At 37.4% G+C, this 20,880-nt stretch overlaps 1 long non-coding RNA gene across 1 annotated transcript; it reads right to left on the bottom strand.

Moving 5' to 3' along the window:
• Positions 1-12,464: 12,464 nt before the first annotated feature.
• Positions 12,465-20,171, bottom strand: LOC107756917 (uncharacterized). Its single transcript, XR_001641876.1, has 3 exons — positions 20,102-20,171; positions 18,812-18,815; positions 12,465-12,476 (listed from the first exon to the last, which is right to left on the bottom strand). It is a non-coding gene; the product is annotated as an uncharacterized LOC107756917 (long non-coding RNA).
• Positions 20,172-20,880: the final 709 nt, after the last annotated feature.

Raw genomic sequence — 20,880 nt, 5'->3', positions numbered from 1 at the left:
ATCTAAGCGCATGGTCTAAAGCGCACGGTGCAGGTGCACTTAGGGCGTGTCCAAATCCACTTTTGCTAGTTTAACGACGGGAAAAATGGTCGGCGTGCATGGTCTAAAAGGGTTGTCCCTATTCTCTTAATGAGTAATGGGCGTGTTTTGGGCATAACGTTCAATAAGCCAATCAGAGTCTCATCTCCCATTCCCTTTAAGAGCCAGTTGCGCATGTGCCATGGCGGATTTGCTATTTACACGGCGGAATTTGCAAGCGCAAAGACAGAACGTGTCTCCAGAGATGAAACGGAGCTGCTCGTGCGCGAGCAAATAGGTAGCCTAATTCTGATACATGCAATGACTATCCATTATGACATGTAGGCATTTGTATATTTATGTAGCCTACACAATAATAATCTTTTACATCGCAATCCTTTAATTTTTAATATTAACGCACCAGCAATGCGCCTGAACACACCTCGTTTTCAGACCAGCACGCCCATGGGCGCACAAATGGGCGCACAAATGGGCGCAAATGCATTTGCTATTTAAACAACGTGGTGCAGAATGTGAAAATGACAAATGTGGTCGGGCTGATACTAGCAGAAAACACTTCCGCCGCATTGCGCCGAGTGTATGATAGGGCACAATATATTTTAAATATATTTGTAATTGCACACATGTAATAATGAAGTTGCAATTTAGTACATTAAAATCATGACAAGTAAAAGTACCTTAGTTTCGTAATAAGTACTCTTATTAAAAGTGTGATTAAAGGGTTAGTTTACCCAAAAATGAAAATTCTGTCATTAATTACTCACCCTCATGTCGTTCCAAACCCGTAAGACCTCCGTTCATCTTCGGAACACAAATTAAGATATTTCTGATGCATTCTGACAGCTCTCTGACCCTCCCATAGACAGCAAGGGTCCTTACACAATCAAGGTCCAGAAACATAGCAAGGAGATCGGTAAAATAATCCATGTGACATCAGGGGTTCAACCATAATCTTACGAAGCTATGAGAATACTTTTTGTGTGCAAAAGAAAAAAAAACAATTTAACAATTTGTCTCCACGTCACCATAGCGCCATTTTGGAGAGTATCCACTGAACGCAAACAGCGTATGCTATTCTGTGTCAGCTGCGCCACGCAGATACGTTTTCTACGTTGTTTGTGCTTTGATTTGAACGTAAAACAACGTATCCGTGTGGCACGGCTGACACAGAACAACATACACTGTTTGCGTTCAGTGGATACTCTACAAAATGGCGCTACGGTGACGAATTGTTGAATAAAGTCGTTATTTTTTTCTTTTGCGCACATAAAGTATTCTCGTAGCTTCGTAAGATTATGGTTGAAACCCTGATGTCACATGGGTTATTTTACCGATCTCCTTGCTACGTTTCTGGACCTTGATCGTGTAAGGACCCTTGCTGTCTATGGGAGGGTCAGAGAGCTGTCAGAATCTTGTCTTACGGGCTTGGAACGACATGAGGATGAGTAATTAATGACAGAATTTTCATTTTGGGGTGAACTTTCCCTTTAATTTTACTTCTTAAAAGGGTTGGTCTCCTGAAAAAAGCAACGTCCAAGCAATAACATTTCCACTGAGAATATTCTGAATCTATCACTCACAGCCTTGTTGATGTTCACATCAAATTAAATACAGCCTCTACTCTGACTAAGGTCTATAGCAATAGCATGTAACTGAAAATTGTGTTTTTGTGGCTTGTGTGTGTGTGTGTTTGTGTATTTTTAAAGACAAAGGCATTTGAATGTTTGTTAATCTAGTGAATAATTGATTTGTTAAATCAAATGACAAATGGTGTGTCTGATTGGTCCAGACGCTACAACATGTTTAATTTTTCAGTGTTAAACACTGTTAATTACCCATGAATGGCTAAGCGAGTATGCACTCATAGTCCCCCTACTGCTCATCTTCTGATTCATGGAGTTTTCTCTTTTCTCTTTTGCTTCAAGTTGCTTTGTATTTTAATGATAATTTTTTCCTTTTAAAGCCAGGAAACAAATCAATCATAGCTTTGTTCAATTGTACAGAAATTCAAAAATAATCTCACTGCAAACATAGCTGTAAGGCTTTGTTTACCAAGGAAATTAATCAGAATTTGTTTATCGGGAAAAACTGTCCTAATGCCTTATTCTCTTTGAAATAATGAACTGTGAGGAGATGAAAACAAGTCATTTTCCTAATCCATTGCCTCCTTGCATTGCCCTATTACCCACGAGTGCATGAAGTTCTTATTTTTGTTTGTTTTTGTTTAGTCAGAAACTGATTTGCAAGACTTTGTGTCAATCTCTCACGGCATGTGCCTCACCTCTGGGTTACTCCTGCAGGTCTTCTGTATGGCATCTTGCGGTTTCAGTTTATATATCACAGCAGTATCTACATCCGAACCTCGCTTTCTTTGTCTACAGAAATGGTACACATGCAGAGTCAGTTCTCGACCGAGAATCTGTTTATCCTCTCTCAGGACCAGCTTGTAGCTATGACTTAAGCACCCAATGATACAACTAACTATTGAAATACATATCCTTTCCACAAACAAACATACCCATTATGGTCTCAGTTTATGACTTGTATGTTCAGATTTACTAACAGCTAGAACCAATGCAATATTTGACTTACTGTCAGGATTTACACACAGTGAAATATCAGCAATGCAGTTTTGTATGATCTACTTTTGTGTAGCATCTGGTAAGTACAGTATGGTTTGTGCATTATCTTGCCATTCTCCAGACCAGCAGGATTTGAGGTACATTTTACACAAAAATGACAGCTCTACCTAGCTTGGTGCAGAAAATTGGTGTCTTGAGTAAACGTTTCTGATGTTCTGTAGTTGCTTACCCCCCCCAAAAAAAAAAAAAAAAAAAAAAAAAAACATGCATAATATATGTGTGTGTTCTGCATATATTTATTATGTATATATAAATACACACATACAGTATATATTTTGAAAATATTTACATGTATTTACATGTCTATATTTATTCACATAACATATAAACATTATAAACATAACATATTTTTCTGAAATATATACATGCATGTGTGCATTTATATATACATAATAAATATACACAGCACACATACATATATTATGTAAACAAAAGCTTTTATTTTGGATGTGATTAGTCGCGATCAATTGTTTGACAGCACTTAAAAAATAAAAATGACCATATGATTCTTTTCCCCTTCTTAAGCCCAATTAAGTCCATTGTTTATTTTCGTATAAGTTTACAATGATGTGCATGGACACATGCATCAGTAACAAATCATAAAGCAGCATCATTTACAAAAATAAAAATCTAGCCTTGGTCTGAGTTTTTTTCAATATGAATACTAAATGTAAACATATCATCAAGCGAGATACCAAGGTATGGCAACCCTCTTAAGATGAGTGGCATCAAATGGTTTAATCAAAAAATCAGTAAGCGATAACCTGGAGCATGAATGAATGAATAAATAAAAATAGTTTTATCCGCTTAAAAGTGTCTGGCTCTAGTCCTTCTACACCAAGACCATTTATATAAAATAAAACTGGTCCTAAAATAAATCATTGAGGAATACCTGCAAGACCATGATTCACATAATCAAATGCTTTGGTTAAATAAGTATAACACCTGTTTTTTTTATTTATTTTTTTTTATCAGCCAGTAGTATTGGTGTCATTGGCATAACAGACAATCTGGAAATAGGGTGATACTTGTTCAGTAGAGACAAATCTCCATATCTGATAAAAGAAGATTAATTACACCATGGATTATATATACCACTGACTGTAAATATTCTTAGTGGTGCATGATTAATAATCAGTTAAACATTGACAAAATTAAACATTGGCAGCCAAACAGAATCCAATAAAAAGAACATCATTGTCCTTTGGTTCGTTATAGTTATTTATCTAGTTATCATTTTTGGTGTGAACGGGCCTGGAATCTACAGAAAATGTTAAAAGCAATGCAAATATGAATACACGATGTACAAGGATTTTAGAGAGCAGTGCAAACCCAGACATTTTAGGTAATTTAGAAATCCCAACCAGGGAACATATCTTGAAAAACGATCACATAGTATCACCCTATTTTACTTATTTATTTATTTTTTATTTGCTTGTTGAATTGATTTGAAAGTTAATAAAGTCAGACTTAGAATAGAACAACTGAATGGTATTAAGTAATTTTACGCTTCCACATTTGTGTCAGTTTTAGAGCATAAAAGTTTTAGGATTGACGACCAGTGTTGGGGAAAGTTATGTGCATTACTCCAAACAAAAACAAAAAAGTACTTTTTATGGAAAGTAATGCATTACGTTACTTTTTGTCACCAAAGCCAAACATGCTTATTTGTTTTTTGATAACAAAAAACATGAAGGTTATATTTTTTGCAAGTGTGAAGGCCTTTCACACCAAAAGTGAAATTAATAAGCTTTTGCCTGAAGGAAGTGCCTCTGCATGTCACTCAAAATTTCTCTCAACACAGGGACAGGATAGGTGTCAGTGAATAAATGGAAAAACAAAGTAACTTGCGTTACTTATTTGAAACAGTAACTCTTGTTGTACATGTAACTTTTGTTGTACATGTAAAAGGTAATGTATTACTTTGACGACATAAAGGTAAAAAAACAAACAAACAAAACAAAAACAAACTAACACATAAAACAAAAATATGTAACTGTATCATGGTAGATGTTTCACCACAGATGTTTAATGCATTTTCCACAAAAGGCTTTTCCCTGATTGCATGCACCAGCCGAGCAACTGCCATTGAGACGGAAGGGAATACTAACAGAATATATACTAAAACTTCTTGCTGAATGCAGCCAGAATGGGCACCAACTCTAGCACCATCATATTGCTGGATCAGAGTTGAACAGTTTAGGCAAAGCCAGGGGTGGTTTCTCAGTTGCATTGTAGAGCTGCTTAACTTTTGGTTGCAATTTTGCCTCTCCTGTGTATGTCATCTGGCCATGTTTACCATTGTCAAAAATAGCCCTGCTCATCGGTTTACATGAAGACGTGTTCTGTTAGTCAGCAGCGCTGTCAGGGCTTGTTTGTGCACAAACAGGCACTCGTATAGGCTCAGGTCCTTATTCTGTCTCACTGGATTGGTCGGTAAGGGCTCGGATGGTGAGCCTGGTCAGGGGGCCTGTTGGGACTGGCTGCACGGGTCACAGGGGGCTTCAGGCCTGACTGTGGGCAGTAACACCCAGCCAAGGTGGACTGATAGTTGACCTGAGTAGACAGCAGGAGTGAGGTGAAAGAGCGGGACTGCAGAGTGGCACAGCGCATAAATGTGACCTGTGGGCCTGTTGAGGAAAGGATGTGTCATATCGCATTACCTCTACTTTAAGAGTAAGGCTCCTGCTGCAGTGATTCACTCTTCTGTCTGGTGGCTGTGTATGTTTGTGCATGAACCAGGACACAGGCTGTTGTCATGTGGAAAAAATAGGCTGGCGTAACTCCATTGTTGTTTTAAATTCATGCTGCAGTCAAGACAGACAAGGATACATTCATTAAACATATGCAGGATGATGTTTTCTGTTGCATTGTGTGCTCAGGGTTGACAATGAAACAGCAAAATATATAATCACTAGGAAGTGGTGGACAGTAACGGAGTAGCTTTACTTCGTTACTGTACCTAAGTACATTTTTCAAGCATCTGTACTTTACTGGAGTAGTTTTATTTTGAGTAACTTTTACTTTTACTTCACTACATTCCAAAGCATAAGATCGTACTTTTTACTTCACTACATTGCATAAAACATATCGTTACTCCTTATAATATATCACGTGCTCTGACACGCAGAAGCGGTGTCTGATTCAAGAACGAACTGATTCTTTTCAGTCCAGCTTTACGATAAATATTTACATCTGTTGCACCAACTAAAACTACAATCAGTCGCAACTACGCCCAGCGTAGACAATGCGCATCCATGCTGACACATTCTCCCCCAGTGATGGCTGAGACGTGTAGCGAATCAGCTCATTCATGGGGAAATATGAATAATTACTCCCTGCACATTCCCATGACAGATTTCTTCAAACGAACATTAAAAATGAAGGCAGCAGGTTAAGTAAAATATAATGAATGTAATACAATGCTTCTCTCTAAAGTTATTTTTTTTCTAGCTGACTATCTAGTTTATGTACAATGAATGTCTTTCCTGAGGTAAATGTGACTTTACGTGACATAGTTTTATTGACGTCTTACTGTGGCTGAAAAAACACATTTATAGTTTGTATTTTGTGATGAAACTGACAGAATTTGAAATCTGATACTTTATTTCTAATTAAAAGTAACAAAGCACAAAACGCTTCGTGATTGATATCGCTTATCCTGCCCGAAAAGACCATAAACTTTACAGTTCACGTCTGCAGTAATAATGAACTAACAGACATGAATCCTAAAACTAATAATGTCAGAGTTTTCACTTTACACCTACCTCTGACTAGGCGTAAGATTTAGTCTCAGACGTAGCACTACGCAGAGATGGTGCAACGGGTATAAATTCTACACATGACTTAAAGCACATTTTACATCCAGCCTAGTCTTACAACCGGGTGTACGTCCAGCTGGTGCAACCGGCCCCAGGAGATCTAGTGAGCGCGCGCGCGACTGATGCTGCTAAATTTAAGTTACTAATTGTCTGATGCCGTTAAAATTAAGTTACTAATGTCGAATATTAGGATTAATTATTGTAACTGAAAATCATATTTAGGTCAAAACTGTCAGTTGTTTGTGAACTAAATCCAGTGGTGGAAAGAGTACTGAAAAAATATATTCTACCGATACATCACTTAAAATGTACTCAAGTAAAAGTAAAAGTACACAATTTTTAAACTACTCAAAGTACAATTACTGATAAAAACTACTTAATTATTGTAACGTGAGTATTTGTAATTTGTTACTTCACACCCCTGGTGGGGACATAATTACGGATTATAATGACTTATACTGTCTTTTTATGCGTTGCGTTGCATCGCACCGCGTAAACATAAAACCATGTCTGCATTTGTGATCGGAGAAACGACAAACAACAAGTGCTACTCTACACTGCTCAAAACTCGCGTTTGAATCGTAAGTGGCAAATTCTTTAAATATAAAAAACACATCTGAATATTTGGGTTGAATTGTTCTGGAACAGTGTTGTAAATACAACTTAACCACTGATTTCTAGTCGTGTCCTCTTTTGGAAGGCCAAACAAAATAGTTTTTCTTTGACAACAAAACACACGGTGGGCTAGAGTGAGCGGAGGCCAGAGGCCTAGAGTATGCGGAGGGCGGCGGGCTAGAGTGAGCGGCGGCAGGCAGGCTTGAGTGAGCGGAGGCGGGCGGCCTTGAGAACGGCGCGGCCGGCGGGCTTGCGGCAACCTGAGAATTAAAGTTACGCCTTCTTTCTTTGCGTTAACATTTGGGCGGCGTTATGCAAATTTTCCCAGATCGTGACGTAGGTATGTGGGGGCGTGTTAGAACGAGCCGTTTTAGGTAGGCATGGTTGACTCTTAACTTTTATAAAGAATATCTCTTTAGATTTGAGACTTTAGTCTTTGCAACTTTACAGATCTTCTTTATGCACCAAGAGCTTGTAACACTCCAAAGAGAAAGGAAAAATTGAAATCACACCATATGACCCCTTTAAGCCCACTGAAATGCTTGAATGCAGACACATCAACATCAGTGTCTCTATGTTTTAGGTCAAAAAAACTAAACATTAAAATAACACAGATGAAATAAAATAACTCATGCACGTTCAAATTCCCCGCTGCCGTAACGTTAACAGTTTTATTAAAATGCTACGCATTTAGCCCTATGTGACGTCTGTTTTTATATTGTTTATCAACAGTATACATTTTTATATTGTTTGGATTAACTAGCCGAGTAGACAGATATGAATGTTTATTCATAACCATACTGAAAATAAGTAAATATTGTTAGCTGATGCTAACTGTCTAGCTAACAAGCTTGCTGGTGCTAAGTTGAGGTAATTTTTAGTTATAAAGTCCAAATATTTTTATTCAGCCACCTAGATAAATTACATCTGGGGGAAAAAGAAAGGATGTGATGTTCAGAACATGGTAACTACAGTAAATATCAAAGTGGGAAGTGATGCCCTCTGGGGGCATTTGGCCAGGGGTGTTTTTACACCACAGACAAGGTTTGAGAAGAAAAAAATCATTATGAAAATATAATTATATTTTCCTTAAAATGTTCTTCCTAACTTCAGGCCTTATTCTCATGTTATATATAACTGTGATGTTCTGCAAAACAACAAGCTTTAAAACACTTTTTTCTTACTGGTGAAAATCAGATGGTCAAATTTGTTTTCTCTCAGGTACATCGCAGTGTAAGTTTCACAGTGAACATTACTACATCACTCTCATCAAAGTAGTCCATATCAACAACAAAAATATATCTTGACTCCAAATAGTGGTTATTTTGGGAAAATCACAGGTATTTTGAGCAGTAGGATTATACAAAATATGTGCTAATATAAAATAAAATTAAGTAGCCTATATAAAATTGCAAAATAAATATACCTATCAGTACTTTTTTACTTAAGTACATAACAAATCGAGTACTTTTGTACTTTCACGTGGGTAAAATTGAAAAAGGAGTACTTTTACTTTTACTGGAGTAATATTTTATTATACGTATCTGTACTTTTACTCAAGTACTTGATTTGTGTACTTCGTCCACCACTGTCACTAGGGAATTCAACAAGATTAAGTGTTAGTTCATCCAAAAATGTTCTGTCATTATTTACTCACCTTGGACAACATAAGGATGCATTTTGGAGAATGTCCGCGTTGCCTTTTTCAATAACAACCTTAAAGGGGTCATCGGATACCAGTTTTATTTTGTGAAAATTACCAGCTAACTGCACTATCCTATACTAATTCATTATTTGTCTAATGTAAACGTATATATCAATGACTAGCATTTTTCCAAACTATTTCCATTAGAACAGCATCTCTGTCCACAGAGGTTATAATAGGGGATATGGCATCCACATATAATTGCTCCCAGCACACGTTGCCAGATCTTTGGCCAGCATCTCGCCGGTGCTGCAGATAAACAGATGGAGTGATGAATGATCAATCACACACACAATGGATTTCTCTGGCAGCACAATTTGTGAAGGTAATGAATGTGTCAGTGCAGTCAGGTCAGTGTATGATGTTCTCAATCTCTGCCGCCAGGGTCACTGCCAGGTGGTCTGACCAGCTGCTAGCCTGAGGGGAAAGTGATGCTTCGGTGCTTCCTGTGACAGTCACGACTGCTGTTCTGGTGAGTGAGACGCCACACTGAAGCTCCAGGCAGCAACCCTGTCTCTCTTGCACATGCAGTGTCCCTCCTGCGGGGCCCCTCCAGGCCCCTCAGTGCTCAGATGATGAAGGTCTAACACCTACTGCCTCTTCCTTTCCCAGGGGGATGCAGGGAGATAAAAGGTGTTGTTTTTCTGGCTACTTTTATGCATTTATCTTGAAGGTAGGGTACACGTGTGTGGACATAATAATAAAATATCAGCAAGACACTGAGGAAATAATAGCATAAGTAATGCCAGGCACTGAGCTAAACCTGTTTTTTCAGCAGTCTGAGATCCAGAATTATATTTCCCATTCTAAAATGCTGAAGATATTTGTCAAGATTTCTTTCTTGTCAAGAACAACCAGTTTTGAAAATAAATCACAATGTTATGTCATTTTATGAAATCAACTCTATGAAATTTCCTTTCATAGAAATAAAAGTCCAATAGTGACATTCTTATTTATTGAAAATCACTACATGTACTTTCGGTATAGTTTGAGGATTCATTTTATAAGACAGAACTGCAAATTGGATCTATGATGTCACATGCAACTGTAGCAAATTAGCTCAAAAGGGAAATATATAAAAATAATTACAATTAATTATGATTAATTACAATTATTTATATGAGTTGCCAGTAGTAACTGTAGCAGAATTAAATTGCCATCAACTAATCTGTTTGTCCAGCGAACATTTAGTATAATTTCATATCTACTCTAAGAAAGGATATTTTCGTGGCCACAGAAAACAACCTTCTTACAGTAGCCTAACAATGCATTAGAGAATGTAGCAAGGATCAAAATCGTAAAGGGACATTATTCACAAGCAGGATCAGAAACGTCTAGGTTACTTGTGTAACCCTCGTTCCCTGAAGGAGGGAACGGAGACGTTACGTCAGTCGTGACTGACGAATTGGGATCTCGCCCGAGAGCCCAATCACCTTCGAGTGTAAACTAAACAAGCCAATGACAGTTGGCGTGCGTGTTTCGCCACGCGCACCCCGCCCCGCAGCGCGGGACCCGCACGCCAACTGTCATTGGCTTGTTTAGTTTACACTCGAAGGTGATTGGGCTCTCGGGCGAGATCCCAATTCGTCAGTCACGACTGACGTAACGTCGAACGTGACTGACTGAAAGGGAACTCGTGTAATCTGTGCACAAAAGTTTTATTAACTAAATGCTAACACTCATAACTAATCTAAACAAACAAACATACAATCACTCATACATGGGGAAAGGGCAAATGAGACTTGATGGATGAAACCATCAGGAAAACCAGAGAATGAAGCTATAAAAGAGTTGGAAAGTCAAGGCCGAGGCCTGGCACGAACTTAGGGTGTCCTTAAGGCTGATTTATACTTCTGCGTCGGGCCTACGCCGTAGCCTTTACGCCGTAGGCTATGCGTCAGTTTTGGAAAGTTTAGGACTCTTTGTCTTCGCAGCATGGTATTTTGCATATGTAATGGAACTGGGTGTTGATGCAAAACTACTAAAGATTCTTAGAACACTAATATATTGCCTATGTACCAACATATAATATACACTCTCGTTTAGATCATCAGAAGACGAATTCATAGATACTAAACATGGTATAGGTAAGATTACATGAACGAGTTGTTCTTTCATAAGCATGCATAAAAGAGTATACAATACAAAAGACAATATACAAGAACAGTAACAACATACACAATGACCTGAAGAATATGTGATATATTTGCATTAAAAATCAGTTTTGCTATTAAGATTTATTTATTTATTTTTTTCATACAGGTCCAAAAAAGTAATGATGCTAAGTGTATGGTCAGAAATATATTTTAATTATAAATATAACTTCTTTTAAAATTATTTTTGCAAAAAGACTCTTCTAAGTCTCCACATACCAAAAAGAATATTTTTTTTTTGTGAAAAACATGATACATCTTTTTTTTTTCAGAATTATTTGCTGAATACAATCTTCAAAAGAACAGCATTTATTTGAAATATTTGTTTGCATTAATGTAAAAAAAAAAAAAAACTCTCTACTCCAATATTCAAGGCAAAACTCCATCATAGCGCAATACATATAATTACACAACATAAACACACAGTTGATGGTTTTTGTATAGAACCCACTCAGTTTCACTATGTTAGAGTGACTGAAGCCGATAAAGTGGACATGTGTAAGTATCGTTACTACTTTTTACCCAGGAGGCCGTATTTCACTGATGCACTAATAGGTCACTGGAGTGTCATTCGATGAATAGGAGTTTGATCAAGAGAGGATAGTTGCTATGGAAATGGGCCAGGTAACACAGGTAAGGGCCACTGTTGATTGCCTGAACTCAAGAGGCCCTGATGAGAGGAAAAGACCACTTTACAATCACCAGCAGCGCACACATCACTTAGAGAGAGATAAGCAGATACGGTAATGGTCAAGGAAACCAGGCTGTGATTTACAGATATCTATCTATCTATCTATCTATCTATCTATCGATATACATACATACATACATATATAATAATCATATGAGAAGCTACAAAGAAACCATATAAGATAACTGATTAGGTCATCTGTGAATAAATAGAGATTTATACATAAAATGCATTCTGATACATGGACATGTAGATGACCCTGTATAATTCACTCTTCCTCTTTTTCAGTTTTTAGTTAAAACATGGCTGAAATAATCCAACACTGGCACTTGCCATTGTGTAGCGTTTAATACTTCAGTTAAGTGAGTGAAAGTAGAGCAGACAGTCCGAGATGGTGCGAATGGATCGAGGCGGGGACTTATTTGCATATTCATGTTCATCGTGAACTCTGTGTAGGGATCTTGTGAGTCAGAAAGCAGCTTAAACCACAAAGTTGATACATTGCTTGAAAACCATAAACAGTCTGTTGTATATGCCTATATCTATATTGTAATGAATTTGAAAATTCTGGCATGTCTCTCTTTCGCTTTGCCTATTGTGAGCATGAACTCAAGTTTACATGAACAAAACCCAATTACCATGTTTAGTGTGACTAAATACAATTCCACAGAGCATCTTTTGCATCTTCTGCAGAGCATCTTCTGACTGTATGTATAACAGAATAATTTGTTAAAATTTGATTAGTCATCTACAATCTTTGATTTTTCAAAGTTGTAAGATAATTAGAGTTTGAACTGAACTTTTTTCAGTCTTTGTTCTTCAAAATTTCATGTTTATTTCAATGTCATTTGAAATTTATTTTTAATTGTAAAATTTACAAAAAAAAATTCTGAGTGAACAGTGTAGAAATAGTAAATACTAAATATTGCAAACCGTCTTTTGGTATTAAAAGTGAAGAATTAGCGCTGAAAATGCATGGGCACAGTTATTTTTGCGCCTGACCTCATTACATATGCATTTGTAGGAGTTTCCCTTTCAGATTCAAAATTTATGGGAGGAGAGTATTAAAATGAATCACGCAACGCAATTTATGAACATTTGCGGTCATCAAATTTCTGGTATTTGCACCATTATCTAATGCTTACAAAGTCTTAGGGCCAGATTTACTAAACAGGGCAAATTCGATTTAGAGCACAATTACATAAAAGCACTGATGGGAGGAGAAAATTCTGCAGGTGATTTACTATCAACGCGCACATTAAAGAACACAGACGCAGCCAGATCATTACTGCCTGCTTTTTTTGGGCGTTAAATAATGGCGCAAATACCAGTAATTTGACTAGAGCAAATGTTAGTAAATTGCGTTGCATGATTAATTTTAATACTCTCCTCCGATAAATTTTGCATCTGAAAGGGAAACTCCTACAAATGGATATTCAATAAGGTCAGGCGCAAAAATAAATTCTTCTCTGGACGTCTTTAGTAAATCCTGACTATTTTAACGCTAAAAGACGGTTTGTGCTGGCGCAAGCTGTTAGTAAATCTGTTAGTAAATCTTAAAGGGGTCATCGGATGCCCATTTTACACAAGCTGATTCTTTAGGGTCTTAATGAAAAGTCTATAACATACTTTGGTTAAAAACAAGTTGATATGATTCTTTAGGGTCTTAATGAAAAGTCTATAACATACTTTGGTTAAAATGTCTCAGTGGTAGTGTAAAACAACATCCTTTTTACCTTGTCAAAATCAGCTCTGTTTTCATTAACTCGTTTTAGTGCATGTTCCTTTAAATGCTAATGAGCTCTGCTCATCCCGCCCCTCTCTTCCGTGGGGTGATGAGCGGTTCTCATGAGACTGTTTACTTTAGCCCCGGAACTTGCTAACTAGCACATTATTAGGAAAGGTGATTTGCAAAGATTCATAAAAGAACCTTATACTCACTTCTTCTGGAGGTGAAGCTGGATCACAATTGATTCGCGTGAAAATAAACGCATTTAGGTAGATCGGGGATTGACACATTCCCTTCAAAAACAAAAGTAATCCACTGCGTTTTCAGCCGCTCAGATGTTGGGAGTAAATGACGACTGCTATGTTCATTATTACATCCAACAACAGAACACCTCAATCGCTTAGGAGCCATTCTTGTCTACATCTACTCCGGCGGCGAAACAATGGCAGACTGATGACAGCTCACTCAGGGCGGGTCTAAGGTAAAACGCTAGTGTCAATCAACAATCGTGGGAGGGGCCTTGGTCTGTGAGACAGGCATCTGAGAATGGTTTGACATGAGAAAGGGGAAATGATTTAACGAGATTAAAAACATAAATAAATAAATAAACACTGGGTGGATCTTTATCATTATAGGGTGGTTGTGTACACACACTGCCAACACACATTTCAGTTCAAACAACTTGTAAAAGTGCATGTAGCATCCTATGACCCCGCTAAACTATTTTGCACTTGAGATGGCTGCAATTGTTGTTGCTAGTAGGAAGCACCACAGAGAACAGACAATGCGTGGTAGAAGGAAGATAATTTTTTCCACACGCATTAATTTATTTGGAATACCAGAAGAACACATTATCCGAACATATCGTTTGCATCGGCTCTGCTTATTTGCGACTATGATCATTTGTGCTGCGCTTGATATATTGCTATGGTCATTTGGTAAAAGGAATGTTGCGCCCGTGTTCTTTAATTTGTGAATTGCACTAATTTGCCCAGTTTAGTAAATCTGGCCCTTAATGTCATATTATTGCTACAACTGTAATTTATCGTGATTAACAATGAAAACATAAAAAAAAAAGTGTTCACAGTTCTCAGTTTAACTGAAACAAACAATCAACAACAATACTATTACTACTACTACTACTACTAACAATAATAATAAAATTAATTAATAATAATAAAAAAAAAAACATTGCACTATATTGGTGCTCCCGTTTACATTAACTTATGTGTGTGATTGGCTAAGCCTTTAAAGAAACAAAGGTTACGGCCCTCCTCATGTCTCACTATTGATTTAATTACAGAGCCAATATCAGGCTTAATTTAGTGAACCGTTGCAGCAGAACTGAAGCAAACTCTCTTAAAATGCTGCAACTGAAGGTGAAAGAAATCTGCATGAGAGCTAAAAATGATTCTGAGACCTCTCCGCTCTGACAGATTCCTGATCAGCAAGGAAAGCGATACCATCGTCTCCACACGAGATGTCTCCAAATGCTCCAATCAAAGAAAAAGCAAACCCTTGTGCGCTCTAAAAATAGTCTGTCTTTATCCTGCTCTGATTTGTAATACGGATTTGTGAGCGTTCCCGTAGCCACGCGCCATGTGCTGGCTGAACGTCTGCCAGAGACTTCAGAGAGGCCTGTGTCAGGAAGAGAAATCGTTGATGGAGGCGGCATCCGAGAAGTTGTGGTTCATGAAGGGGTGTTTACCACGTTGAAAACGATGCAGCTTTGGAAATGGAAATTTCCTGCCTAACCACCTGTGCAACGTTAGCTTGATGAATGTAGTGAAAAATGTTTCAGCTCGCACGACAGGGAACCCTCCGGCACGTGGGGTGTCAAGCCGTCTGCCAGAGCGTCTTTCGACTCAATTTGAAGTGGGAGGAGAAGTTTGACGCCCACTGACCTGTCACTCTCCTCACTACGCTGGGCTGCCATTAGAGTAGAACTGTCATTAACTGCAGGATTTAATACAGCAATAATGCCTCAAACTGACAGACAAATGACTTACAAACACAACTATATAAACACGCACATGCGTACACACTTATGCTATAGCCACACTGCAGAAAATGGATTTGTAAACCAGATTCCAGAAAAATACTTGCAATTCGAAAATTGACTACTGGATTTACAGAAATCATTTTATTTTTTAGGAGAATTTTCAGTAATGCAACATATCGAATCAACCCCTCATGAACACATTTTAATTCTTATTTGAATTACCATTCAGAATAACAGACCCGAACGGTCATATGGAGAATTACACCATGGTGTGAAAACAAAATTGACATCCAATTATATATTTAAAAGCTACATGCAAAATGTGTAAATAAGTAGTGTTTAAGACCATTAAAAAGGTTAAATAGTCAATCAATAAAAACAGTCTAAAACATAAATAAAAACAGTCTAAAACTAGAACTGTTGGGTCCTAAAAACAGCATCATTAAAAAAAAAAATACAGCACCATTAATGGCATCACCTAAGATTTTAAGGGCCAGATTTACTAAACAGGGCAAATTAGCGTTAGAGCACAATTCCATAAAAGTGCCAATGGAAGGGGAAAAATTTGCATGTGAAAACAGACGCAGCCAGATCATTTCCATAATGACCAGCGCAATCTACCAAGAGCAGTGCAAACCACCGCCTGCTTTAAGACATGCTTTTTTTGGCCGTTAAATAATAATATCAGGAATTATTATAATCATAGCCTAGTGTTCATTAATGATGGAAAGCAGATTTAGAAAACCCCAAATATATCAATGAATTTGCCCATTCCAGACTATAAGCATTTTTTTTTTCTCTCTGAAAGCAAACAGATAAATGTGGTGCATGTGTCACATTTAGGAAATGAGGTTTGCTTCTGAAAGCCATACGTTGCTCTAAACGGCCCTAATGTTGCTGTGTTTCCACATTGAGGCCAACTGATTAAATTAGGGGGCAGCAGAGATACATGCCAAGTTACACATTCAGTGATGAATATGTGCTCTCAGTGCATATGAATATTCATTTCAGCCCGCTGGGTATGCATGCACTCAGATATAAGCGCTAAGGCAATAAATGCCATTAAGAGGAGCCTCTGTTGTTTGGCTGTATTTACAAGAGTGAAAGTAGCTCGAGGATATAGACTCCAGTCATTTATCATACTTTGTCAATGTAAATCAAGCTTTTGGGCCAGTGTCCAGTGGTGTTCCCACGGGAAGATGAATGCCAGCGGTTCACTCAATGAGTTGAAACCTTAGGGCAGCAGTGCTGTTCACATTGAATCCAGCCAATGTAACACACTCGCAGACAACATGAATCAAAATCTAACCCAGGCTCATAAAAAAATATGTGCTTGTGGCAACATTTTTGCAAAAATGATATAACTTTGTTGTTTTTTTTGCACATTTCAAGGCAGTTTCAATGTGAAATATCTGGCGAGTGTGCTAAAAGGTTAATGCTATATCATGTTTAAAATAACATACACTAAATTCTACCAATAATGTTAACGAAAGAAAATGTGAGAGAAAAACGTATTTGCTCAATATTTTACCTCATTGTAAATGCTGTACCAGGTGAGCTACCAAGCAAGTTTACTTTGCTGGTTAGGTGATACACAAATTAAAATGTATTACTTTGCAAATCACACACAATGGTAAAAGCATTTTGAGATGATAACATAGTATTGTACACAGAAACGCGACAAACTGCCCTTTATAAACTCCCATCATAATTTTTATAAAAAGCAATAAATGTTGTTTTTCTGCTCTAGAGTTCATTTCTAATGAAAACTGCTGTTGATTGTATATGCATGCACCTCTTTGGAGCAAAAATGTAGGTAGAGACACATTTTTCCAATGCAAAATTTGCATCCTATTGTACATTCATCAGTATATGCAACTGTAAAGAAAATAAATATATAAATAAATAAATAAAGTTCTTCACTCACTTTTCTCCTGACATCACCAGAGCTGCATAGATTGTGAAAATTTTGTTATACAATAACATAAGAATGTATATTATATTGGCTATTTCATGTCAAATATGGTTAAACCACACATACATTTACTTAAAGCTGCAGTCCGTAAGTTTTGCCTCTTTGTCTCTATCTCTGTTTGAAACCTGCAACTGCAGTTATTTGCGGAATTATTTTCTTAATGTGGGTTGTTCTGACCAACTGAGGAAAAAAGCATTAGAAATAAATCGTGCTATACAATGGTGATTAAATCTAACGATCGGTTGGCTCATATCCCATCAAACCGTGCAAATTATTATTACTTATTAGTTACTTTGTTCTCAAATTGTTCATGTTAACAACATCAGCATTGCATGACTGCGTGTATGTAGTGTGTATTAGCATTATATGTAGATTTCAATTTCTGTACAGTCTAATCTCATACCATTTGAATTTAATATAAATAAATTATTTTAACTCAAAAAGCAAATTATTCTTCCTTATAACTGGTTCTCTTTGCAGTACAAAACGTGTGTAATCCCATGTAGGCTATCTGTAATCAGATGCACATTTAAAACTGGAATATAATCTAATTTCAGTCACTTGCGTTTCATAAACACATAATCCTTTTTAGATTACAATCTGCCATCAAAATGATAAATTTAATTATTCCAGCTGCTGTGAGAAAAGGCTATAAACGATCCGCCACCTGTAGCATTACATGCGATATAGCATACTAGCCGAGACGCCTTCTTTATGTTTACAGACGTGATGTAACGACGCAGCGCCATGCTAGAATTTCCCGTGAATTCCTACCAGTACCACTCAAATTAGAAAACATTATTATAAGCTTACCGTTGTGAATCGGACTAAAGAAAGGCGATAGTTTTGAACACTGGTTGATTATGTACTTTCTCAAAAATTGATTTCGTATAATTTTTAACTAAAAAAAAAAAAGTTACAGACTGCAGCTTTAAGTTTGCATAGACACTAAGTACTGACATATTGACATCATCTAAAACAGTGGTTCCCAACCACGTTCCTGGAGGACCCCCAACACTGCATATTTTGTATCTCTCCTTTGTCTGACACACCCATTTCAGGTCTTGGAGTCTCTACTAATGAGCTGATAATCTGAATCAGGTGTGTTTGATTAAGGAGACATGGAAAACATGCAGTGTTTGGGGGCCTCCAGGAATGTGGTTGGGAATCACTGATCTAAAACATATGAACAACTTGTTCATGAATTCTTATTTAAACTATGGATATTTATTAGTTATTATTATTATTATTTTATTTCTGTCAGGACCACTATCGTCAAAATGATAGATACTTAGCATAAAGTTTGGTTTGGCGGTATGGTTCTGTTCTGGGCAAAAACCTCCCTGCCCGTCCATACAGCCTGTCATGAATGAGCAGGGAGAGCAGTAATAATAACCCCCCTAGGGTTAACAGAACAGAACAAGGCAGATATCATTAACGTACCTAATGATATTTAAGTGTAACACTTTATTCAAGATAAAGGAGTCTGATTAGCAAGGAATATCAGAAAGCCAAGTCCTGACTGTGGCGAAAGGAGGAGCTGGGGATGGAGGAGGGTTTCTGGTTTCATTTTTAATTGTCAAATTAAATTGTATTAATTAAAAAGCATGTCTAATTAATTCAACTTATACAATTTAACCATTTATTAAAAGTTGAACAAAAATGACATGTTTAGGGCCCTATGAAATGTTTTATTTTTTTATCATCTTTTATTTTCATGTTTTATTGTTACCAAATTCTGTGTTTTAGTCATAGGCGGAGCGTGTGTAAGGCTGGGGTTAACAGAACAGAACAAGGCAGATATCATTAATGTACTTGATATTTAAGTGTAACACTTTATTCACGATAAAGGAGTCTGATTAGCAAGGAATATCAGAAAGCCAATTCCTGACTGTGGCGAAAGGAGGAGCTGGGGATGGAGGAGGGTAATTTGCTCCGGAGCAAGCTGAAAAGCTGCTGAATAATACTGAATAGAGCTTATATAGGAATGCCGCGATAGGTGTCGTATTCCTATAGGTAGATGTGATCAGCTGAGAATCAGCTGATGCAAGCTTGACTCACGTGACCTGCCAGAACTAACGCTTACGCTTAATTTCTGTCAGGATCACTATTGTCAAAATGATAGATACTTAGCATAAAGTTTGGTTTGGCGGTATGGTTCTGTTCTGGGCAAAAACCTCCCTGCCCATCCATGCAGCCTGTCATGAATGAGCAGGGAGAGCAGCAATAATAACCCCCCCAACACAAACGATAGGCCTGGACCCCCCCAACACAACGATAGGCCAGAACCGCCCAAACCACAAGCCCCTTTAATGCAATACCTGAAAAAGATGCAGAAAACCCACTAGAATTGGCAGCCTAGTTTGCAGCAAACATAGCGTACTGCAGCCATAGAAGCGAGCAATGAACGGATCAGAGATTGCAGATCCTACCTGGCCTAAAAGCTTCAGCATCCATTTAAAAAGTCTATAACAACAGCATACAATAACTCAAATCAACTCATCAGTTTCTAGGTTGGCTGTCTCCCATTGACATTTGTGCTCGTTGTGTTACATGTCCTCAATCTGACAACCCGCGTGAGCATAGACAAAAATCCACCAATACACTAGATAGCTTTGCAACAAGCATGTTGCTTGCTTAACAGTATCAAGCACATTACCGATACACTGTATAGCTTTAAGCAACAGCATATCGCGGACTTAAACACAGCTTGATGGAAATAATTATACATATAGGATGTGTTTAATGAAACAGCATCCTCAATATTAGATGAGCCTTAAGCAGCAAGCCTGTTTCATATCAATATATATATATATATATATATACATATATAATATATAATAAAGTATATTAATACTATTGTGATAAATACTCTTTAAAGTATGCTAAAGTGTACTTTTTTTTCACAAAGGAAAAATATATATTTTTTAAATTAAATATAATTTTCACTCTCAAACCTTTGCTTATGTGGACATTGTGATGCATCGTGATTTTGTAATTTGGCCACAATTACAATCTAGAGAGACAGCACACTATAAATGCATACAATGATAAAATGAATAGCTTGAATGTAATGTCAGTCGCTCTGGATCTAATGTTTAAAATACAATTATAAATAAGGTTGATGAAAAGCCATCAGTGGTTTCCCTAATGTCGGATTTCCTGTATGTTGCTCTTTATGTTGGATTTAATTGCCTTTGCCTGCTTGGGTTCCAGCTGGGAATGCCGTGTATCACGGCGGCTGTTCAATATCAATGATTACCCATACTTAAATCCATGTGGCCATTAGCCGCCTGCCCTGAGCATCGATGAGCCAGCGTCTGAAACTCTCAGCTCTTAGTTCTGTTGCGAATGCACAGTACATTTCACAGTTCTCGAGTTGTGTGGACTGTGTAATAATAATGAAATAACAATGCAAACTTAACATATCTATAGGTAGATGTGATCAGCTGAGAATCAGCTGATGCAAGCTTGACTCACGTGACCTGCCAGAACTAATGCTAACGCT

This window comes from Sinocyclocheilus rhinocerous, unplaced genomic scaffold (assembly GCF_001515625.1).
Source record: "Sinocyclocheilus rhinocerous isolate Xijiao unplaced genomic scaffold, SAMN03320098_v1.1 scaffold773, whole genome shotgun sequence".
Classification (NCBI taxonomy): domain Eukaryota; kingdom Metazoa; phylum Chordata; class Actinopteri; order Cypriniformes; family Cyprinidae; genus Sinocyclocheilus; species Sinocyclocheilus rhinocerous.
Note: the sequence above shows the minus strand (reverse complement) of the source record. Positions and strands in the feature narration are given on the sequence as shown.